The 26,292-nt window shown below is 40.7% G+C and overlaps 1 protein-coding gene and 1 long non-coding RNA gene across 8 annotated transcripts in view; one reads left to right on the top strand and one right to left on the bottom strand.

Annotated features, from left to right (window-relative positions):
• Positions 1-14,867, bottom strand: part of LOC139815181 (uncharacterized) — an 83,757-nt gene extending 68,890 nt beyond the window's left edge. Inside the window, exon 1 of the long non-coding RNA XR_011732682.1 lies at positions 14,793-14,867. This is a non-coding gene — a long non-coding RNA (uncharacterized lncRNA). The remainder of the gene's footprint in view (positions 1-14,792) is intronic.
• Ten-m (teneurin transmembrane protein Ten-m) overlaps positions 1-26,292 on the top strand; it is a 520,735-nt gene that overhangs the window by 199,900 nt on the left and 294,543 nt on the right. The window lies entirely within an intron of this gene.

Below are 26,292 nucleotides of genomic sequence, written 5' to 3'. Positions count from 1 at the left end.
ACAATTTCACAAAACATAAAAAATATATTAATTCACTTATATAATAATAAGTTTATACTCATTTTATAGAAAATGTGTGTTTAAACAGACGTTTAATATGTATATATAAAATAGAATGCATTAACTGTTCATGCTAAAATGCATTCAAAAATTTACTGTTGCAATATTGCGAGATGAATATTGGAATATTCCTAACTTTCGAGGAGTTTATGCACTCCTCAGAGCAAACTCAGCTCTCCCAGGTTAACGCTAATTAATTAAACCCGCATATTGCGCCAGCTTGATCATGTCCAATCAACGCGCTAACGAGGAAACTGGAGCGCACAGTGATGGTGGACGGGTGTGTCAAGGATTTCACGAAACTTTTCCGACACTTGACACAATTGACCGGAATGGACGAGGCCGTTCTTTTTCCACTGGCTCCAGACTGTGTAAATACTTGCGCCAAAGATCGATGGCACGCCTCGTGAATTCCACGAACACAGACGCGCGCGATCCGCTGAATAAAAATTCCAGACTTTATCGGTGCATCGTCTCGCGCCAAATGTACGAGGCCAATCGTGTGGCAACTGACTCGTTCTCAGGATCGGCGATCTGTGCAGCAGGCACAATGGCGGATTAAGATACGAATAGAGTTCACAGGAACAAAATGATTTCTAACGAGAACGCTGCCGAAAAAAAAAAAACTAAAGATGTTGGATAATTTTTAGTTACTATTATTATTAATATCTAAGGCGCAAATTGTCACTTATTAAAATTTTAATAATAATATTTAATATATCTGGAAATATTTATAATAGTAATAAAGTGAAGATAAGAATAAATATAAACTACTTTTGTAAAAGATGCAATAAATTAATTTGTATTATTTCAATGTCCATGTTCCGGTCTCAAGGACCACACCTCCGCAGCTCCGTGAGCCGCGTATATGTTATTCCGCCACTGCGCGAGCAGAGATTCCACCAGAATTCTTTCACGTTAGCGCGAAATGCATCGCGAACTCGACGGTTATCGAACCGTCAGGCAGCAATAATTTATACAATTAGCTCGGCACGTCGGCGCGCCGTAAGAGATCGTTCACGGCGTATAAATTAAATTATCAAAGGCCGCCATCCCGGGGTCCGCGTAGCCCAGCATCTGCACTTTGTTGTTGTCGTTGCGAAGCACGAACCGGTATAAATATATAACCTGAATGCGCGACACACATGCAGATGCGTGTCGGGGTACACGAGCGGGCGCGTTAAGCAAAACGACGTTATATTCGCACGCGTATCGCCGTGTGCGAATCACGATGCACGCGCGCATTTATGGCGTTCCATCTCGGTGTGCGACCGCATCGCTTGCTCGCACACGCACGTGGCACATGCACGGAAAGGTGGTCGCCAGGTTAATTCCGAGCGCACGCGAGCCCAAGCAACAGCGGTAGTTGAATCGATGCTCGGTTCATTGTCTTGATTTATACTTAACGCACGTGCATGCAGGAGCTAATTATTGTCCCGAGCTCCCTACGAGCGAATTTCAACCGTTTATTCCGAGCCACGTCGAGCGTGTCCGGCGCGATCGAATTCCTTATTCACGCTCTTGACGCGTTGTTGATCGCGCCACGTCGTCGTTATTTTCGCCGTTACTCCGGTGCAAGAACGCGCGAAGAAAGCTCATTTCCGAAATACATCGACAAGAATCTCGATCGCATAATCTGCACGATTCATCTACTATACTCGGGAATATTTCCAATTAAAATTTCTGCCGAACGAGAATTATATCGCGCTAGAGATATATAATATTAATTTATATCGAGACTACCACGTTGGGTATACACTGGGCATTATCGCGTCCGAATAAAGCACTCTGGCCGCTAATAAAGATACATACCATGGGGAAGCGAACCCCACGGTTACTTCCTCGCCATAAAGATCAGCAATGGTCCATATAATTCGGTGACCTTCGGAGCACGGGTCGCCTTCGAAGAAACCTTAATTGGAAGACGGGAAATTAAGATAGTTCGCGAGGCAGCGATAACTCGGCGAAATAAAGGCCGTTTGTTTCTCGTCGGCCCTGCTGAGAGTGAGTCAGCGTGGCGATACCAAAATCGATACGAGACGTCATGTCATACTGTCTCTTAAATGTTTCTTTTCTCGGTGTATCTGAAATAGCAAATCAATCGGATCGAGCCCTTACGCGCTCACACCCTCTTGTCGCAATAATGTGCACATTTATCTTTATATCGATAACATTTATATGTTCGCAACGTTATGGGCTTACGTCTCGATCCTCCTGGGACTCGGATAAACGAAAAGAAGACACTGATCACGAGTTTCGAGAGCGACTCGTTAATAGAATCTGCTAAACCCCCTGCTACCCCCTGCACCGAACTGACAGAGTTAACGATCACACACGAGTCTTTACGACAACTTAACGTCGTTAGTCCTCGCTCAGGCACGCAAGCGATGATTTCATGTGCAAGTACGCACTTGAAAACACACACCCACGTAATATATTATCAAACATAACTGTCATATACACTTCATAGTGAATGACTCGTTTCTTTACCCTCAAATAGCATGTGGCAGTATGTAATGCGGTATGAATTATAATTATCACCATCAAAGGTATTAAAAGAGGTGACTGTACGAGAGGAATCGCTTGTGCATTGTGTAGACTAACTGCAATAGCAAAGATTTTATGCAAAATCTGATATACTCATTGTCGTTTTCTAAATAATATATCGAATTGAATTATAAAATCTATTTGATTGTAGTTTAATGAAAACATTGAGTATCATGTTTGCTGGTATACTATCATGTTTGTCGGTAGTTATCAAATTGCGGCATTTAATTGATCCATCTCACCACTAATATTAATTAAAATCACCATAAATTCCATTTTAATTAACATAAAAGCTGAATACATATATATTTTAATGTACAAAATGCCTTTATTGCAAGCTAGTAGAAAACGTAAGCCAATCATTAGATAATTCATATCACGTTTTCACGATGACGCTTTGGAATTTTACGAGTGCCTATCGACTGTCAAGTTAAATTCAAACAATACAAACCTATCACATATCGCAAATAACTTTATGTTTGAAAATAAATCAGTGTTAAAACAGAGAGAGAGAGAGAGAGAGAGAGAGAGAGAGAGAGAGAGAAACTAATTCGAAACAAATCTTCCTAGACGGCAAGTAATTTGGAACAAACCACTAGCTGGCTCCTAAGAACCAAGTTTGTACGATTTGTGATAACGATCAGTGTTAACGATGATTACTATCCCGATTACCACTTTGTGGCTGCTCGTTAATTCTAATACTCTCAGTAACGTGTACGCGCCGATACAAAACAGGATCAAAAGAGAATGGGTTGCATCCTATAGGATAGGGTATCGATATCTCTTGAATTACTTGGTAGGGTTGAAAATCGATTCTACAAGATATTTTAGTGTTCATACATATAATTATATTCAATATAGTAACATACTTTGTTATTTTATTCTACCACAAATATAGAGCGATTTTTCAATCCACTCATACTATTTTCCAGTCAAAAGTTTATTTTAAAAAAGAGCTTTTTCTACAGAAAAATTTTAATACGGTATTACTAGGATAATTTTTTAATAAAGAAAATATAATTTTTGCCTTATTTAATGAATAAAATATTTAATTTAAAAAAGCAATAGAGTTCAAGAGATTCTTTCAATCGTTGATCAATTAATGATCAACGATTATTAGATTTATGCAGAATGCCATGCATTCGAAGAATGAAAAGATACATTTATTTGGCCGATGCTCCGACAAGGAAGATTATTGAGGGATAAAAGGATCTCATAAAGTCAACGCAAACTCGAACTCGGCACCAAGTTGAGCGTGTGTTCGCGCAGATGGCACATATCTGTACACGGTGAGTTCAGATGTATGCGCCATAACTGAGTTCTCTGACACCCGCCCGATGCTCCAACCTCTCGAATCGCACTTTCTTCCTCCAAACTCCCGATTCATTCTTTCCGTTCTATTGCTCATTCGTTTTATCTCTTTGTCTGTACGCGGTAAAGATTTACTCAGTGATCTTTCTGCGACATCACATCTCAATTCTATCACCCTATACTTCGCCTTATTCTCGATACCAAGTGATATCTTCACAATGACATCGTGATAACGAAGATTATCTTTCTACAATTATTTGGCAATCTCTAGCGAAGTGCACAGAGTAAAATAATGATATTTTATGCACAATAAATATACATGTATATATGTTGAATATTAATACAATGTATCTCTTTGTTTTACCTGTAAAGTAATTTTTATCCAGACACACTTATTCGAAAAGATCCACTCTTATTCTCCTTTAAAATCTTCTTTCTGGATTTAATTCAACATTATATGTCTCAATTATCTAAGATAAAAACTTAATCAAATTAATACAGTGCAATGGATCAATATGAGGACAAAGTTGTTTTACATATCATGAACAAAATGAGATTTGTATAAATCAATGCAGTCATGTTTAATTAACTTAAGAAATGCCCCGATTATTGCTTTGCGTTCAATTAGGGAACGATTGATGCATCTTTAACTTCGGCGGAATTGCGATCTACGAAACCGCACGTACGAGCTTAGCTCCCCTTTTGTCGGCTTTCACCGCAAAAACCTGAGACTACAATGGAAGAAAAGAAGCTACGTCGCCCTCCGGGAGTACAGGTATATCCATCCACGCGAGGCCTTTAGGTTTGGCCTTACAACGAAACAAGGAAAGAAGCTATGAGAGAATCTCGAGAGAAAGAGCGAGAGCGAGAAAAGGGGAGAAAGGGGTGCACATTTGCATGCCGAGCCGCAGTCTGACTGCGGTGCGCACCGACAACTCACGCGTTTTGTTCCTTCGTTTCTCAACCGGCGGCATTGGGATTCAGCGTGGAAAGTGAAAACGGATTTCTCCCGTTCCCCCGCCGTACCGATGGCGACGCGCGCGACGAATTTCTCGTCCACTTTTACTTCTTCCTTCTCCGGTTTGCAGGTGCTTTTCTACTACCTTAAGTTTCAGCCTTCCCCCGCATTGTTTCCTTTTCCCCATCGGCGTGTCGCACCCCACCTTCCAAACAACACGTTATTTCCACTTGCAACATCGACTTCCGAGTCTTTATTACGCTCTTTAAACCCTCGTGTCTCTAAGCTCTTGATTAAACGTATTTGCATTGCAAAACAAATTTTTCATGTACATTAAATGATCGCGCATAGTAACCATTTCAAGAATTAAAAGGATTTAAGTAAATACTTCATCTAAAATTCTATTGGTTTTGTTCCTAATGTAATTGCAAAAGAAACCAATTTCAAAAAAGAGACCAATTTCATTAGTCAAAACAACCGTTTTTCTGATTCACTCGTCAATCATGTCGTAAAAGGCGTATATCAATGACAAAATTGAAACTCCCTTCCGAAAAATTTGTTTTCCGGGACACGCGGAGATCTACGGATGGTTAAAAAGCGCCGAGGTAGTACATAATGGACAACTTTTCATTCGGCGGAAAACGCGGGCTTCTGAATCCGCGTGCATTGTCCGGATGGACAATGTGTCTCCGTATTTGCGTGACTGCGTTCAGATAACGAGGGTTGCCAAAGCGAACGAGTGAATTGTAATAGAGTCGATAGCGCGAATGTCCATCCTGTTGCCACAACTGGATGACGACGATGGCTACGACCCAAGGCTATGTTCCCGGTTATCCTCGTTGCAGCAACGATTCCATCGTGGAGTTCAACGATCCCGGCCGATTTATCGGATTACACATTACTAGACGTACACACGAACTCTAATATAACAGCGTTCGGTTTTATCAAAGATAACGTACACGATCATTCGGATTTGCTTTGAGAGTTGCAAATGATGTAATTTCGTAAATTCACCATTCAACACACACAATTATTCGGCGCTCTCGTGCACAAATTGCTAGATACAATATAAATGTTCATGCGAATCGTTGTTGAAACGAAGCACTGTGTAATAACGCAGCATCAAGTCAATTTTTGTCATCAAACGGAGAAATCACGACTGTAGTGTATCGAAATAACGACTGTAGTGTTCGATATAGACCAGATCTGTAAAAATATTTTATTTTTAAATGCTCGTTTCTATAGAATTTCAGCCGATCAACAATCTAGTAGTCGATTGTTTTTGGTATTTGATCCGATTTTCTTTTATTGCAATCGAACTTGGCGCTGATGAACTTGGAGATGTAAGTGCACTTTTTCTAGATTTCGGAGAAACCGGAATTCGCGAGAGATAGAACTCAAGGGATTTCGAGGCGATTTGATTGAAAACTTCGATTAACCGAGGTGCGGGAATAATCGTGAAACTAGGATAATCTAGGCGACCAGGAAATCTAACAGCAGGCGACGCGACGCGTTCGGCGAGCGCGAGCAAATTTCAGCGGTCGAACCATCCGTCTCTCGATTCACTGGTCCAGAAGGTGCGAAACGAATTAAAAGCGTGCGGTGACATTTTCTCTTTCTATCTTTCTCTCCCTCACTTCTTTCCCTCGCGTTCCCTCTCTACGCGCACTCACTTACACCGCCCTCGCTATCAGCCTCTTTCTCCCTCTCTCTCTCGCTTACGCCCAACCACGAACAATGAACATTGGATACTCGAGACAGAAAATATGGGCGACCAGAGGGAGGGATCGCTCTGCTCGTGGATCAGGAGATGATTACGAGGTCGTAAATCTTCTAGGTTCTAGCGCACCGTCGGCGGTCCTCTGCACTGCATCACGTTGACGGCTGAAAAAACTGCGCCTGCTGGTACGCGTCTCGTTCCACACAGACACGCTCCCTGTCCGTGTTTATTAATTGAGAGATTGGTACAAATGCCTTGCTTAAGAGGTACTCAAGGCCTTTCCTCCTGTTCATGCTCTTTCGCATGTCAAAAGTTTCATTATTCATCATTAAACTCACGAACGGTACTCGTGTACAGCAAAATTAACATGATTTACTTATCCGTAAACGTTACGTAATATTTAAAATTAAAAATTCATCGAATAATAAATAGACCCAACGTATAAATTTATATGTCTGTTATGTTTATATGCCTTGAATTTTATGCGCGTTGCGCATGATGTACGCATGGATTATTCGCTACATCGCTAGGACCTCAACTGCAGGCACTCAGGCAGCGTGGAAATGCGGATCTCGAGATCCGCAGCGAGGAATATAATCGGTATCGGCGCGGCGGCGCGATCGCGCGCTCGTTGGCGCTTCGATACGTGGGATGCGTGATACCGCGCCGACCGCTTCGACGGGATATTCGATTTGACCATTGCCCGTGAGTAAGGACATTAAAGGATTAGGGTGAAAATCCCCGAAATTATTAGGCGATATCCAAGTGGAAAATGGAGCGCTGGTGGGAAACGCTGACTGGTCAGCGACCGATGGCGGATCGTCCATCTGTCCCTCGGGATAGTCGGTTCCTGTCTATCCTAAAGGGTCGACCGGATGGACCGGCGTATGTGGGCGAATGTGGGAGTGACTGGAATTGGTGGGTGGACGAAAGGGGGATGAAAAGCCGCATTGTGCGTATAATCACGCTAACCACCCGTAAAATGGATAACTTCGTATGCTATGCGATCGTCATCATTCTTTCACGGTTAAGCGAGAATTGCCGTTTCAATAGTTTTACTCCGCTCCGTTTTTGTTATGTAACAATAGGAAATTTCACGAAATTAATTAATATCAATTAATCTTTAGTGACACACGTAATGTATATTTTCTTTTGCATAATTATTCCGCTTTTATTCCTCTTGAAATTTTAATATCATTAATATTAGAATTCTTTCTATGAAATAATTAGTGAGGCAACGATAATATAGGTTCGGTAATATTCCCGTTTATATTTCTAGCCCAAAATGCAGTAAATCGATAAGAGCGGAGAATATACGTGATTTATATTTCATATCCGGTTTCTTCATTCAAGTATCGAGCGTCTTTATGGCGTCTTTAATATCCCTGATACTAGCGCATATATGTACGTGTACACATGATCTCCAATGCATACACATACGTGTTTGCATTTCCTGGCTCGGCAGCGCGTACGATTGCCCTCTTCGAGGAGCATTTCTGTCCTGAACAGTCGATGAATCTTTCATCCGACTGTCGTAACAACGGCGATCAGAAGTACCTGACGAAAGAGAACGATCTATCCCACAAAGTCGCCGAATCGGGAAGCGGAATCTCAAAGGAATCCACTACAGGATATTACATAAGTCAGTCTATTCTCCGTGTTATTACGGAGCCCGATCGATAACGTTTAAAAACCTCGTTAAAACCGGCGTTCACTGCCTTGCAAATTCGTTCCGCATTAATTTACGTTGATTCACGGCTCTACGTCGTCATTGGCAGCCATTAAGCTCATTTATACCCGACAAAGTAATTTATATACTCATTAGCGAAATTTTATCATAAAGTTAGACAAAATCGGATTTAACTAAAATACAACAAGTGTAGTTTAATATTTGTGTTGTTACTATTTTAATATATTTTTTGTGACAGATCGGCAGGTCGCATTTAACAGTTTCCTTCTTCTTTTTCCCTTAAAAAATGCGGAATAGAAATTTTTCCAATATCGTAGATACGCGCGCGCACGTAATGCAATTATTGCCAAGAATAAGCGGAAAAACCGAGGGATTGTAAAAAGAAAACACACACACACGTACATAACACACACGGTCCAGAAGGTTGCTAGGTCTGAGCGTGCTCTGTCCTTGTTTAACTTTCCCAAGTAACAAAGATAGAACGACGCTCTAGCGCTAAAAGTGTGGTTCTCGAACACAGTCCCGAATGGAGGAATAAGTGGATGCGCATTAACTTACATATCAAGAAAATATACTTTTGTATATTGAGCCAATAGAGACGAAGTCACGAAGGAGCGACTAGGGAAGAAACAAAGAATCGAAAGTAGAAAAAACAAAACTGTAAAATAAATTAAGCAGACAGAAGGACAGTTTCACGATTACCTGAACAGCACATTTGGTTTACCATAAAATCCAATAGATATCGGCTCTCCCCTCTTATAAAAAAAAATAGAAATCACAGAGAAGCGCGGTGCAATTTTGAAAGTTCAAAAAGACCGGCTATTCGATGAAACTACGAATAGAATTTATGTGTGTTTCTCGTTAACAGTTATTTTATCAATCGCGGAACTTTATATATTCAGTATAGCTAGTTCCTGGTAACGCTGAAGTTTACTTAAACGTGTATTCAATTGTAATAAAATATCAGTTAAAAAAATCTTTCCGTGCGCTTCTAATATCTAAAAAATTTTATTACGTATGGAAATATTTGCGTTGAAAACATATCGCGTGTGTGTATGCAAAAAGAGAGAAGGCACAGAAACTTAGCATTTGTGGTAAATGAATTTATAATATATAATTTACCAACAAAAGAAAAATCTTAAGAAATTTGAAGAAGTGTAAAAAGACGTTACTATCCGTTATCGTCCATCTTCCGCCGGCCTCTAATCTTTCAACTTTTGGCCAACACTAGGAGCCAATCTGATCTTCGAACGCATTAACTACACGGAGCTAATACCTGTATTAGGCAAGTAAAAATGAATCAATCGATCGACAACGTCGGAATCCTCGGGGCTAACGAACACACCTCAACAAAGTGGAGCTTGAGGCTCGGCGATCGTTTAACGCCTGCACGGATCGAGACCAATAATTTAATGGTACATTATTCACATCGAATGAATACTAAAGAGGAGACGGAGGCATTGTAATCCTCACCGTCTGAAGAATTCTCGACGAACCCCCTTCGGTCGGCATCGCGTAATTTAATGCCGCAGCGGCAGCGTTAAACATTACCTTAGCCCTCTCTTTTACTTTCTCCGCTTTCCATACACAGGCAAGTATAGATGTGTGCGGATATACACATATGCAAGCTTGGTCGTAATCATCAAGTTGCGACGTCCACAATCGAAAGCGACACGTTTCGAGATTTCAAGTTGCGCATACTGAATGCACTGTGCATTCTGCACTATGATTAGTATTGAAAGAATCTGTTAGTAGATACAAATGATTAATTGTTTTCACGCAACTGCAAGAAAGATTTTCACTACAATTAATAATTTAAGATAAAATCGCATTATACCACAGCATTACAATGACGATAAAACTATAATTATTAATTGCCTTTTTCAAGTATTTTTCACACTGATTTATGAAATGTTTTCTCTCATTAATAATTCTTTTTTAATTATTAAAATATTTCCTTGCACCTACGTGATTAATTACAAAAGAATATTATTCAACGAAACTATATACTACTTTTATCAGAGTGACATAATAAAGTAATTCATATCTGCTTTGTAGCATTGAATAAAATAATGTCCAGACGAGGAAGAAGGATCGTAAAAAGTATTATCGTTAATTCCTCGCGCGCGGGGCTGTATCGAGAGCCAACTTTCGTGAAATCCGCAACTTTTCCCTAGCTCCGCGATCTACCCGCCACATTTCGCACTTCACTCGCGAGAAACTTGCGCGCGGATAGCGCATCAATGTGAACCATTTCGCGCCAATGGCGAAAACATAAATTCTCCCCGAAACTGAATTCGTCGAGCATTAGCCGTATCCGCGCCTCGAGGCAAATGCTCAGCGAAACACGAGTTAGCTCGAACTCGTTTGTCCTAACAGCCGACATATAGAATATGTCGGGTAATTCATAGCACAGCTGAAGATACTGTCTTATAAACTGTTTTACTTCTCGATTAAAGTTCTTTTATCGTCGCAATTTCTTGATATCGTCACTATTCTCGTTACAGCGTCTAGGTACTACTACTTTTTTATACAACCTTCTAATACAATACGTGATACTTCACTTTCATATATGTAATTGTTAATCACTAATTTTAGGTTGTCATGATTTACTGGTATACCGTATACGGGAAACTATATAGGCACTCAACAGCCGACTATACATTACACATTCGCTTTAATACGTATATAGCGATGCGCGTAGGGAGAGGCGTTCCTTCTCTTTTTCTTTCTCAAAGAGTTCTGGGAAATTGCCAAAGGCGATAGGAATAAGAACTGCGTACGACGAAGACCCCGAGAAGGAAAGACAGAGGGGGCGGCCTAACGAAGCCTGAGCCGCATGCCTGATGCACTTCGTCCCGTTTCCTCATGCTCGTCGTCGATATCCTTCCACCACCCGCTCCCCCGCCCTTCCCTTCTTTCGTCTCGCATCTAAATTTACCGATTCCGCCATAGAGGAGCTCCTCTTTTCGCGCGGATGCCCTCAAACCGAGCCTTTCCGTGCAATGCCCTCTCCTCGCGATCTTGAATACGGACGGTCCAGCAGACAATCTCCCCCTCTCAATCGATCGATCATTCTTTCGCTCTCGTCTTTTCGCGTACGTCTTCTTAGCGCGCGCGTCTCCCTCGATATTTTCCATGTACGTCAACGTCCCGGCGAGCACAACTCGCGTTTCGCTTCTTCTCATGAACGTGTTCTCCTAGACTTCCATCCTCTTATGCAAGAACTTTCTTTCCTTTTTCTTTATCTCCTTTCTCTCCCCCTCTTGTCCCCCTCTTTCTCCCCGGTGAGAAATTCCGACAGTTTTCAAGGCAACGTTTATCCGCGTCGGAAAATGCGACTGAAATGCATCGGCGCGTGCTTTCCGCGCCGCGCAAGAGCAATTTCCACTCGCATTCTTTGGGTTTACCACATGACTGCTCCCTATTTGGGCAAACACACATATCGATGCAAAGATTTCGGAAAACGCGAAATCTCGCTACGCTACCTGAGTCAAGCATTTTCTGTAAAATTTTGAATAGCTTGAAAATATTTTGAATATTCCCTTGTTATTACATATAATTTTACGTGATATATTAAAAACCGAAGGAAAGTTTTTAACCTATTTTAATTTATGTATTTGCTATGTGTAAGAACCCTAACCCTCTTTCAAAATGTGACCTATAAAACTTTAGCAAATAGAAGATAAGAAAAGATTGATGGACAAGGCTGTTTTGCAGCTAAAATCATTTTCCGCGGAATTAATGTTTCATTTAATCCGTAGGCTTATAGCGCCAAGATTTTTATCACACATCGTATAATTATGGAAAAGATTCTAAGATGATAGATGAATATTGAACACGGACAGAACATATAATTTCGCGTTAACTGATAAATCTGCCAGCGATGCAACGTTCGTGCAAATACGCTGCTAGTTGTCGGAAGTGACGTATGCGTTTCGTATCCCAAGGAGAGTGCTGGCGTAATCGTACGTCACCATCAACGATGACCTTTGAACTCTATACCAATTCCTCTTGTATCTATTCAATATATTTAATTTATGAAACTAGCAGAAGAAATACAATATAAGCATAATATAAGGCTTGTGATATCTGAAGTAAATTTAAAGAAATAATATTTGTAAAAAAAATTTCTCTAATAAGGTTCAAAAAATGAATAAAGACACATGTTTATAATAATAATTTGTACAGTTTAGCCATAAAATTTACTCCTGATGGGAGGCATGTAATCATTGTAATAATTTTGGCAATCCTTATATAGACGATACAGAGATTGATCTTGATATTTGCTCGTACGTGGATCAGGTTTTCGTCCTATCGACACGTCATATTTATCGTTTCCTCGAGTGTGAGTATGCAAGCACACGCGGGGAAAAATGGCGTGCTCGTCGCGAAAGCATCCATCAACCAATTCAGTTTCCGACCCAGCGGAGATGTGGACGTGCGATAGCGATAGGTGGTTCCGTCAATTTAAAATCCTCACGCCGCGGGGGAGCTGGCGGTCTCAGTCGCGCGCGATCCGAGGAGATTTGCATCGTGGAAGTTGCAGGCGTGACGAGATAAGACAGTGGGTGGGTCGACAGGAGATTTCCATGCTTGGCAGGGCCAGCGACCAGCGCGCGGCCCTCCCTGCGAAAGGGGATCGAGAAACCCGGTCCGGAACGCACGTGAACGCAAAAGCGGGACGTGCGCGAGCGAGAAAGAAATCTCGCCGCAATGCGAGTACAGATAAGTCACCGGAACCGGAAGCCCGCTGCGCCTGATAAGTGCGCCCGTCTCTACGTGCACGCTCGGAGTCGGACTCGGTCGAACGTTACGATAGATGGGACAATCCGTTGCCGATATCACGGCCCGCGATAGGCCAGACGAGGAAATTGGCAAACATTCGTCAGTACCCACGCGCAGAACAAATATGAGATCGTATGAGCGTAACGTAAGGTATCAAATATCCCGTGGAGTTACGGCTTGCGTCTCTATGCATTCTGCATGAAATATGCGCTGCGTGCTGAAAGCCGAATCTATTCGATGAAAATCGTTTGATTCATGATTTTTCGCCGGTGTGAATATCGCGAAAATAAAATATTACACCGATTTTACCTATATTTTAGATTCTTAGGTTGTGCATCTGGTATATGTTTAATTATTCCATTTTAACAGTTGATTTTTTTTATGAAATCGAGTGTAAAAACTGCTCTCTCCGGTTACCCCTAAAAAATTAAAACTTATATTCTTTTACCCGAAATCGATTCGTCCTAATTGAGTAGGTAAAATTTTTACTTATAATAGCTATCGGTCCCTTAATGACGGATTTGGTTTTTGCTTAATCGCCCTGATACCTGATCTAATTTAGAATGTCTTCTGCGATACTTTGTTCCTAAATTACAAATTGTTAATCCATCAAATTGCAGCAACCGATATATAAATGTCATTTTATATTAATAATTTTATATAATATATAATAATACTAATATATAATAACTTGTGAATTATCAATTTTTATCATACTATAAAATTATTTTTCTCATGTCTTTGTGTTCATAACAAAACAGTTTGCTTTCCTGTTCTAGTTATATTTGTTAAATTATATGTATAGTTTCGACGCGCGATTTTAAAAGATATACATAATGAGCGCTTTGTCGTAGAATGATCAAAGAACAGGCGCACTGCGATGTTAGTCCTGAAATTATAACAAAGGGTGTCGAGCGTTTTTTAACGAAGGCTACCAGCACGTTATTTTTTGTTTGACGGAACTAGAGAGTTGAACAAAAGCTACCGTTAATTAACGTAAATTGTTTTCTCCTTCTTTTATGCCATACTTCTTTCCATTTCTTTGCGGCCTTTTATTTCTTTTTGGTTTTCATCAAACAATATATAATAGTTATAATATATATAGTATAATAATCATGTTTAGTAGAATTTATATTTTATCATTGCAAACAGATTAAATAATACACCGAATAATTAGAAACTTATTTATTATATAGAAAATAAAGAAAATTCTTACTTCAAATTGTAGATAATTATCATGACAGATAACAAAATTTCGATTCGACATCATTGTCTTCTCAAATACTTTATGCAAAGTTAAAATGAAAGTTTCACTAATCATTCCATGTTATGAATATTAAGTAAACATCTCGGCGAAATATTTTATGTTTGCAAACAGGGATTAACCGGAAATTTTGGTAGCGGTGTAACACTTAGGTACGGGTAACAAGGCCGCGGTGAAAGGAGATGAGAGGGAGGAAGGGCCTGACGAAAAGGCGAACGACGTAAGAAAGCCGGGGAAAGAAATAGAGAAGGTGCCGGAGATCTCTCTCTCTCTCTCTTGCCGGCGGAAGGTCGGGCGCTGTGCCGAGGATAAGAATTTGCATAAACCGCCCATTAAGTCGCGGGTGGTTTATTGAAAGCAGCGGTGGCGTCTGTAGGTGTGAGTTGAGATGGCTCTGGAAGGAAGATCGCTTAAAGGAAAGTAATAACGTTTGTTGGGCGAGAAGGTAGCTTACCCTTGGCCCCATCGTCTCTTTCCACCCGTCTTGTTCCACCCGACTGCGGCGGCACGGAGCGCACAGTTAGTGGCGGAGGTTCGACGCGACTGAGGGCTGGAGAACCCGGCTCCGGATACGAGGCGTTATTAGTTCCGTATTCGAAGGTCTTTGCCGGAGCGCGCGAAGCCAGTCAAGGTCTCTTCTTCCTTTATCACCGACCCCACCGTCGTATCGGTCGTTCCGCGTCAGACACGATACAATTAACGCTTCAGGGTATCGGTCTATCGATTCGCGAGTTTTCATTATGGATTGCGGTCGTTGTGTAACGTGGACAAATATAACAATCCCTATACACGTTTTTAACGTAGATCTGTTGCTTCGAGGAGTAACAGGTAGAATTGTACATGTTTCTGTACTTTAAACTTGAATAAACGGCTGTATCATTAAATAACACATATAATCATATGTTTGACGAATAGTCTATAATTTTTAAACGTATATATCTCTATCCTGTTTATTATATTTATATTATATTTTTCATAAGATTTGATTCACGAATGGGACAATTACATATTTATTAAAGACAGCTATTAGTCATAATTCTATATACGTAGAATATTTTTCACTAAATCTCTTAATTATTTTTCAAATATGTATCTCGCAATTATATCAGAAAAGTTCATCGTAAATTCATGAGTTTCCAGTTATGCGTCAGACGCGCAGATTCAAAAATCTAGTTGAGTGAGAGAGCTATACAACGAGATTGCAATACAGCGAGGCTTTTGGTAAAAGGAGATGGTAGCGGAACGGTAGCATGGTGAATAAAAGAGAGTGGGTAGACGCGAGTTCTCTCTCATCCACCCGAGAAAAGTGGACCCATTCCCTATTTTTCCACTTGCTTCTCTTTTTTTCTCGCATTTCCTCCCTCTTTCGTATGGAGGGAAAAAATTGCGAGCGAACGACTGCAGAAGGGCCCTCTCGACCCGAATTTTCCGTATTTCCCGGACGGAAGCACGGTAAGTACTTCCGTTGCCGTGCGCAATATTTTCGTAGATTATCCACGAATCCGTTAATGGAGCCATCTGCAGGGCTACATCAGTTGGCATCCCTTTTGTCTTTCCCTACCACTTGTCACTGGTTTTACCCTTCCTCCTACCACGGAACGAATAAACGAGCGAGTTCGGAAAACTACGCTGGAATCAGACCTCTCCTGACATTTATATAGATCTATAATACCAACGTTGTATAACTAAAGAGATGTTGATAAAATTACTTTTAATTAATCTATGATTTTAATTTCTTTTATCTTAATTCATATGTAAAAAACCTTTTTCTCGAGATATCGAGAATTAAAAAGGAAGGTAGAGGTCGTTCGGTAGGAATATCAGTTTATGCATTTCATGCAATTAGATATTGAGTTATTAGAAGAAAAGCGTTGAAAGGTATTTTGTCAAAAAAACAAATCGCTGTCTATCAATTTGAGGGGTTAAAACGCAATAACGTGAAGCGGCGAGGAGCGTCGTAAAGCCATTAGAATTTTTGTCACGGTACGGTACCGCACGACGAATCCTTGACACACGTCGCTGTGGTGTACATAGCACGAAGCTCTGATCTAATATTTGTATGTTTACGCTGTGTGTATGTAACTCTCGCTACCGAGGCGCCGTATTTGCGCTATGTCCGTTTCTAGCGAGGGCGTTTGTTATCTCTTTAAAAATAACCTCGTTCTCCGGCGGCGTAGCGCGATTACTGTATCTGCCGTCATCCTGTTTAATTCCGTGTTACTACGTGCCCCGATGTCGCACGTCGTTAGCGCGCGTGCGATTTTTTTTTCGCCGCGCTTTCCCAGAAGCTGTCGTTTCATCTCTCTTTCTCTTCTGACCTTTGACCGCACCGTCGCGAAAAAATAGTTTTTCACCGGAGCGAGATTATTATTTCCGTTTAAAATGTCCCCTCTCATTCGGCTCGCGGATAGACTTCGATGGAACATCGTTAAAAGTATTCCAAAGAGTATCCCCGGCTCTCTTTGTTTTCCGGAATCGTCTGATCGTTCGCGCGGAAAGTCTAATTTCTCGTTTGATCAGAATTCTTTTCAATCGCGTGCTGACTTCGACTTACTCGGCTACGTACATATAATCCCTCTCCCTCTCCCCGTAATTTGAGTACCATATAGATACTAACCGACTATCCGACAGATTTTCAGCCCTTTATGGATTTCGAGCTTTCCAATTCTCGTTTACAATTAGTAATGCAACGGGAAATTTTAATAGCACTGCATAATTATTCGTGAGTGATAGCGTTTACCGTTATTTAGGTCAGCAAAATTTGACCGATAATGAGTATTTCCATAATTTACGCGATTTCCGAATTTACATGAATATTAATATAAAATTTCTATAAAATAGTAAAATGTGCTCTTACATATCTATGATTTATGTTATCGTGCATTATCGATTTTAACATTCTTAAAAAATTTTGGATTTTTGTCGTAAATTTTTACTTCAAACAAATTTACTTATCATTAAATTTAAAAGCCTACCATTAAAAGCTTATCATAATTTCCCTTTTATGAGATTTTTGATTACAGATATTAGTGCACGATAATATATATCGCTATTAATTATTATTAATCAACAGTAAAACGATAATACTGATAAAATTCAGAAATGTGCTCAAAGATCAAAGGATATCGAGGATGAAATCAAGAAAACGGATGAACACAGGAATCGATCTCTCTATGATGTAACTGCTGTAAACTCTTGCTTTTAAGCTCCCTTCCCTTACTGCCATCAATAAAGGAAAATTAATTCAAATTAAAATCCAATTTGTGCGCTATCTCCTATTCCTCTGTGGAGCGAAGATACTCGTTATCCTTTAGAAGATGTCGAAGCTCGTTAAGTTCTCATCGAACTCGTGAAGTATCCGTCCATGAAATCGTAAGGATTATATCATACCTTCTATCTTGCCTCACTCTCCTAGTTAAATAATATCTCTCAAACTCAATGCAATAAATACAAAAAGCCATTACCTATCAAAATTAAGGGCGCGTCTTCTTACAACTTTGCGTTTAACGAGGGATGAGATCGAAAAAGTTGCCTTCGCAAATCGCAAATGGCGCGAGCCTTGGGACATTATTATCTTGAATTGATTTTATCGAACATCCACCTATCGGATACTTCAAATCGGTATCAAATTTCTTCCAAAGAGCTCTCAACAGGATCGACTCGTCGCGATTGATTTACCGACACATCCAAGTCGAGACGAAAAACGAGGAAGGAAATATACAACGTTGCTGAACTATCATCACGCTCTTTTTATCTGGAGATTCTTTGACCAATTTAGACCTGACTTTTTTTCCGAGTGAAGATTTGATTGAACACCGCTTCTTCAACTTCTTTTTCTCTATGCTAAATGTCCATAAATAAGTCGCAAACTTTATTCGAAATTTATCTCGTTATATAATTCGAGTTTGAGTAGAAAACGACAATAAACGACGGACGCGCAGTTCGCCATACATCGACGTGATCATTAATACCGCAGGTTTACAATTGGATAACTCTATTGGTCGCTATTACACTTCGATGCAGATATCGAAAGGCGGATATGCAATTCGAGTTGCCCCGGGTTAGGAAACCGCCACGACAAGGTGGCAGAGGATACAGACATTAAGGGCGAGGGTGAGGTTATTCCACGAAGATCGTCGGAGATGCCCGAGAACTGAACGTTGCGCGCGGCGCCCCTTCAGGATCAATACGGCAACCCCTGTTGTAATACCGCGTTGCCCGCCGCGAGCAACGGTGGTATAACTTTTTAACGGACTTTCCTTTAGGAATTTCTCGTCCACCCCTGGAATATTCTCAAGGATTTCATCTCTCGTATCAGGAGAATCAATACTCTCACTTATAATGCTTCTAATAACTGATAAAAAGTTCCCGCTATCAAAGCTAATCTAACTTGAAAGAGGAATTAGCATAAATCATAAATCACCTTCGAGATATATTTAATTGGGCGAAAGACACCCTGAGAGAAATTTAATTCGTTCATTTCAGATTTTTAAGAACAAGGAACTTTTCAATGACAATCTTGGAATCAAATTTTCCCTTATAAAAATTTTTTTCACATGAGAATAAATTATAAATTGTATCGACTCTAGAAAAACGTACAAGATACAGCTCATTGATTTAAATTTGATTTGACACAAAAAAATGTCGAACGATATTTTAACATGACCGATCGATTCTCGAGTTAACCGAGAATCAAAAATTTAAATCAGCACCGGTATTTCTATATTTCTCCATACAAAACGAGCGTGAGCTCGAAAAATTTTCAATTTCTCCGTCAAGTCGTCCCCAGATTTACGGGGAACCTATCGCGTCGCGATATGCCTTCCCTACTGGATTGAAAAGAATTACGCTCGAAATGAAAGTAATTACGTTCGAAAAAAGAAACGATAACGTCGCCGCGGCAGCTACTTACTCGTTAGCGCAGATATAGGGAAGACATAGTGGCCATTCCATGTCTGCTTGGCTAACTTGCGTCGTCCTGATAACGAAAGGATAGCAGGGTAATTGCACGGCTCAAGGGCTATTCGGCCGATTACTACCCTTCTTTCTTCTAGTATACGATAATCTCTATGTTCTTTTCGTTCTTATCGCGTTTGGAGACATAATGAAAATTTCGCGAGCAATATCTTGTATTATAATGAAATCCAATGTAATACCAAAATACTGTAATAGATAATGATATATATAAAACAGGCTTTCATAAATAATATAATAAAATGTACATAATACACGATTTCTATGTACATTGAACTTTTCTAGTATTTTTATTCATTGGCTGGATCGTATTTCAATGGCAGTATCGTAAAATCATTTTATTAGCATATTTTGGCGAAGAATATAGAGATGAATTCCTTGGGCTAAAAGATAAACACGCATATGCGCGACCGCATGATTTGTAGGAGAATTGTGTCTTTAATATTGAGATGTGCAGGGTTTCAATAAAAAAAAAAAAAAAAAAAAAAAAAAACAAATAATTTCCATGTTATTGAGCCATAGGAAAGTGGAAGGGAATTTTTTAATAACAGAACCTGGGGATGAGGCGATCGCAGAATGGAGACTGGTATGCCGCGAAGACACTGTCTAAGGAATCCCTGACCCACTTCGCGATTCTGAGCCAATATTTTTCTATTCTCTCGAAAATTCCTTAGAATGCACAAAAGATTTCTGTAAAAGCTATGAATATTCCCACTATGAGGTTTGAAATACGCGAGTCAGCAAGGCAAATAGTATGCGTGTGCTCATTTAAATGAATTAGTTCTTTACTAGACAATCATATATATAATCCGAATATATTATACTCAGATCTATAAATATTTCAATTCATTAAATGTGGCATTAAATGTGGCAATACGACCTTACGCATTGTAAACAGGAAGTGTCACTTTTGATAATATAAATTTGCGATAGAACTATACTATTTGTGCTATATACAAAAATAATATAAATTAGCGGAAAAAAGCAAAGACCACAAAATCCCTTATAATTATGAGCCAAGGAAACTTCGTCCTATATAGATAAGATGATGAGAATCGACGTCGCCAATGGGGTACATATATATGTATAAATATTCACAATTCGTTATTAAACATGTTCTATATTATTCGTGCCGCGAATTTTATTCCGTTTAACTATCAGCGTAATTATGACATAAATTTTGAGTACGGACAATTATTTCACGCCAGTACTAATGCTTTAAGGATTTGCTGCCGACGATGCTTTCCTGATTCTCGCGAAGGGGATTTTCAGGGCGTCGGATGGAGAGGACGCAACAGAGATAGACAGATAGATAGAGAAAGAGAGAGGGGGAGAGAGGGAGAGGGAGAGGGAGAGGGAGAGAGAGAGAGAGAGAGAGAGAGAGAGAGAGAGAGAGAGAGAGAGAAAGTAGAGGGTGGCAATTTCCAGTTATAACGGCTAATCCGTATTTCATCGCCTAAACGGCGCTCGTTCGTCTTCGTTCCTCTGCGGTTGAGAGAGCCGGGATGGAAGTCGGAGTCGAGTCGCAGTAAAATATAATTGGGTTTCGAGGATTATCCCGCGGGCGAGGTAGATCTCCGTGCGACTGGTTCCACTAGGTGCTCCCCTTGCCCCCCTCCCCCCTCGAAACCCCGGGAGCTCATCATCCCGAGGGAGTGCTGAGGGAGCATCAGCGTGCACCTATCTGCAGCCTTATTAATCTAAATCACCTAGCATGTGTTCAATATATCGGTCCCTTGAATTCTTGATTCGCGCTAACTCTCGATAATGATCATTACTTAACACTCTGCAATCTGTTATGTCACACAATGTTAAAATTTATTTGACTGTCCGAAATATTTAACGTTTGAAGCACATTTTATAGTGAAAAGCATTACGTTTATAAATATAAGTTTTTTGATATAAAATATATAAACAAAGTTTATAAATTTTATATCAAAGAGATAAAAATAAATGAGAAACAAGGCGAGGAACATGACAACTAAAATAATTCATTATAAAATAATTTTGTTATAAAGATATACACGCTGTAAAATGTTAAAGTATATAGGACGTTAACCAGATATAGGACGTTAACTAGACCATTGCGAGTATTGGTGCACCAACATAGCACGATAACGATAAGAGAGAAGCGGGAGATCAATAGGTCCATGGCTTAGGAAGAAGTAAAATAGACTAGACGCCAACTCGGTAAATTGGTTCCATTCATCAGAGTGTTTCCTGTCGCTGCACCGCTGCCCTTCTTCATTAACTACGGCTAATACCGAGAACACTGGAACTCTAACTCTCGATCCCTTCTTATTAATACCAAAAGTTGTTCGATAACGATTCGTTGCTTACGCTATTAAATGTCTCTTGGTTTTATTGCTTGTTCGACGCGCAATTGTTAGAATTGTTACTTCAGAAGAGAGAGATTATTTACTCGTAATATTAAAGTCACCTTATATACGCGTAGCATTAATTTATTTATATGAATAATCTGTCTAATAATAAATAAAGACATTCCTAATTAATGCGTACAACGACAGAGTAAATTAAAGCCACATTCTTCAGTAACAACAAAACCACGCGCGCAGGAATTTAATTAAATCAGCAAATACTCCCGGTGTAATAAACACCGCATAGTGTATAAAAATTAATCGGAGATGCAACAAAGGTATGCGCAGAGAAAATACGCGCGCCAGAAATGAGGAAAAACAGTGGTAATATTGCGTTGAGACAAAATACAAAGCGTCAAATTATCCGAGCACGCAAAATGTAGCTTCAAAGCTCGCAAAGACAGACGAACGATTCGGGGTGTTCGAAGTGGCTAATATAGCGCTACACTCGCTTTGGACTGTGCAGCAAACATGCACTCGCGCGCAAATACACTTAAAGATCCTGGCGAGGGACAAAAGAAACGACTGGCTGCATTGTGCATGAAGCTCGGTTAATGAGAACGGTAAGTCGACGGAGAAACGACGAGGGCACAAAGAAAAGAACTAACTGAACGTAAGGAAAAGCTAGCCGCGAGGAAGAAACCGAAGAGGGGTCCGGGTATAGGTTTTAAGCAGGCGCAGATAAGGATAAGCAGATTTAAAAAATAGCTTCGCTCGTCCGTCTCGCGCGGAGACGCTTGCTCAGGGATCACGGACACCGCGAGAAAAAAGGAGACGGAACTTGGCGAGAAATGGGGAAATTTCCCCTCGGGAAAAGGAAAAGCGGTGCTCTGCTCCACGTTCGTCGCGACAAAGAGACACATCGGAATACGAGCAAGAGATATATATCCAGTGACATCGTGGAAAGCTGGCCGACGAAGAGAGAAAGAGCAGGCGGCATCTCCGCGCGAAAAGCGTGGGCGAAGCCGCCGTTGATATCGGAGAACACACGCCGGATTTCCGGCCTTATCCGTCGACGATTGACCGCGCCGATAAAATCCTCCGGCTTCGCGCTCGCGAGGCGATCGACAGTGAAGAAGCAAAAGACAGAACAAAGGACGAATTGCGTTAATTAATCTGCCGCGACATTCGTTCCAAGAATGTTGAATTATACAGCGATCGATCACGGCGCATCAATATGTAACACGAAGATAAATAAGTAATATAATTATAGCAATACATTTAAGATTTGAAAACTTATTGATGTTCGTTTATCAGATGAAAATTTGATTGACAAATTTGATACTTGATTGATTAGTTTTAGCACACGGTTGTAAATACGAATCTTCTACATAAATCTAGCCAGGTAATGTTATTTAGAATGAATGCTATCGAAAAATCTCTATATAGTCAATTACGGTTTGATATTTGATTAATTTAATTTTGATTTATTTCATTAACTTATAATTGCGTTTAATAACAAATATATCATTTAATCTAATCCGTTATATAATTTAGTCCTTTTTACGTATTTTCTTCTATAAACTTTTTCATGTTGTAACTGGCGGCAATCATTCTTCAGTAATGCAAGATACAGCGACTACGAACATAGCTTTTCACTCAACGGAAAGTGCAGTGGACAAATTTGTCCTCTAAGAGAGACGGCTATATAAGGCTATATGGAATAAATGGTTTTTGACATAAAATCGATCGACGTTTGCCGCAAACTCATATTTTCCTGTTCTCAGAGCGCTTATTTTAATCTCGTCAGCGACCTACTGATATTTGTTAATGCTTCGTAAATTTTGACAACACTTATTTTCACGTTATTTAGATAATGATAAATCCATTTCTGAAAATATTTTCTAAAACAAATACTTCTAACGATAATTAATGTGAATATTAAAAAATCAATTAAAAACGAAACGAAAACACAATGTTTTATTCGTAAAATAAAGATTGACACCAATCAATGATACTTTCAGTTAAAGCGAATACTCGTTTAGTGAATTTCTATCTTAAATACATGCCTTTCAATCCCAAAGGCGATTTATTCCGATTGTATGCGCATCTAAATCTCACGGTCAAGCATATATTTCTATGTGACATACAGACTCTATTGCCATTTTCAGTTCCACGCGAATTGTAAGCGATCCTCTTCGAATTCTCAAGCGGATCAACCTCTCCCACGTCCCGTCTCGACAGGATTCTTGAGTACCAACGATTTAATATAAGGACCCCCGGCGTCGATCGACTTCAACTTATGTTAACGTGCGCAGGTGAACGCGAGCAGGTGAAGCAGACGCACGCACAAGGATGCCCGCATACTTAATCAGAATCCATACCTGTGTGCGCGTACGCGAGCTTTAAAGCAGCAGACGTCTCCGTGTGCCGTGTGGGATGCCCGTGGGTGACTTTACTAAAGCGAACTGGGAATGCGATATCTTCGCGGGGCATTACAATAACAAAGACCGCGGCGGAGGATACGTGGCGTCCTGGTCGACGTGCGTGCGTACACGTCGGCTGGCGCAATATATACCGGGTGACCTCCGCATTTGCATACCACCTCCGGCCACCCCGCGAAGCCCATGTACGCGTTTTCTTATCTCGCCCCTAACAAACCCTTTCTGCGCGTGGATAGCTGCCGTGATGGATACGGTCTGGGCACACTCCACGGACAGACCGCGTTACGAGCCACCCCTCTTCTCTATCCGTCCTTGTAAATTACTGCCTTTAATTGCGTCCGTCGGAGCGACCGTCTGGCACGATGACGGTAATTTCGGTCATCCTACGTAGACAAAAATGCCCTCGCGAAAGTGCTTTAAATAAATGCAGATATCCGATAACGTCCGTAATGCTTGTAGACCAAGTATTGCAAATATGACAAGTCATATTAGTGAAGCGTTATATTTTTAATGAAATGACAGATTGCAACGACGGAGGTGTGCACCGAGAAAATGATATTAAAGGAAAAAAGAGAAAGTCACCATTACAGTTATACAATAAAGATAATTGCTACGCGTCTGATTAGGTGACATTACCTTTTAAAAGAACATTTTGAGATCAGAATTTTCACCATTGCGGATTACAACGAAATGCTGAAAATTACGAAACGCGATTAAGCAGCACGAGCGGTGTGTCGTGTGTGTGTATGTGTGTGGTTTTATTTTTAGGAAAAGTTCCATAGGTCTGCCGTTACAGAGATTGGAGGCAGCTGCAGTGTTGATAGACGGATTACATCTGCGTATCTTCGTTCCGCGACGGCGGGTGTCGAGGATTGCCGCGAAAAAGACTGGTTTTACATTTTCCGGAAATACCGGCAACCACGATGGCTGCCTATCGCCCGCCTGCCTCGAATGATGCTGACGGTGGTGCGGCACAAGCGCCCCTTTGCTGTTTCTCCCCCTTAACCCGCCTCTCCTCCACTCGTTGTGAACGTATAGACAGCATCGGAAAGTTTCGCGAGCTGCACGCCGACTGTTCGAAAGTTAAACGAACGACTCCAATTATGCAGCCGGCGCGCTGCAACGAGCGGAGCTGTTTATTTTACAAATTTATTATTGGCGTGGCGTTACGACGAATTACTGAACTCCCTCGTTCTCTCGCTGCTTCTCATCTTCATCGCCACCCTGCGCACGCGGACCTGCTGCTATTTTATTTCTTTTCCAGTTTTCTAAATGATGCTTCTCCATTCGCGCGTTTGCTCCTGCTCCTGTTTCACTGGTGCTCCAAATAAATAAGGGCGTCGAGTCAGGAATGAAATCTCTGACAGAAGGATTATAAAGATTTTTCTCCTCTATTATTACTGGTACTTTAATTGTAGTTGTAGCGTATTTTAAAATAAAAAAATATATATATTAGATTTCGATTGTTCACGATTATTTTAACAAGAGATTGATGCGCATCAATTAAACGAACGATTAATTCAATTGTTCTCCGATTTCCGGCATAGAAGGAACAAGCTGAATGCGTATAACACAACATAATTGCACAAACTTGATAGAACGATATTTTGACGGAGGCAAAAGCTGCGCGTTTTTGTACGTCGAAAACCCGATGCAGAGAAAAGAGGCAATCGGGAGAATCACTCACCGCCGCTGGCCGGCCGCTGATGCTGAGCGCGAGTCAATTTTCTGCTCGCCCGACTGCCATAACGCCGTAAAAAATTGGCACGTAAAAAAAAAAGGAGCGCGCCGTCACGAGTTAATGAGAAGCTACCGATCGTCACGCTGCCCGGTGCCTCGGCCATGAATAATTAAACGCTCGTCCCGGCTACCGGCGTAATCCTTAAGCGTAGGCCGTAAAAAGAATTATTAAAGCGCGCGCCCTTGTTCGGTAGGATCAGAGTGCCCTACACTACATTACACCGAAGCGCGCTGTCAGGTAAAACGACTCAGGCTGCAACTACCTGTATGTGTGCGTGTGTGTGGTCCGTGGTACGAAAATTTTTGTACCGCGTTGCATTGGTGCGTCACAGTAGATTGTTGTTTTGACAAAGTAATTCAATTTCGAGCGATAATTAAATTCTCGACGACACGACAATTTCGTATGTGCTGGCACTGTACGTTGTCGGGATAATGAAGACACAATTATAAATCGTAAGCTTCGAAATAAGATTAATTA

This window comes from Temnothorax longispinosus, chromosome 6 (genome assembly GCF_030848805.1).
Source record: "Temnothorax longispinosus isolate EJ_2023e chromosome 6, Tlon_JGU_v1, whole genome shotgun sequence".
Lineage (NCBI taxonomy): Eukaryota > Metazoa > Arthropoda > Insecta > Hymenoptera > Formicidae > Temnothorax > Temnothorax longispinosus.
The sequence above is the reverse complement of the archived record's forward strand: the minus strand, read 5'-3'. Positions and strand labels throughout refer to the sequence as shown.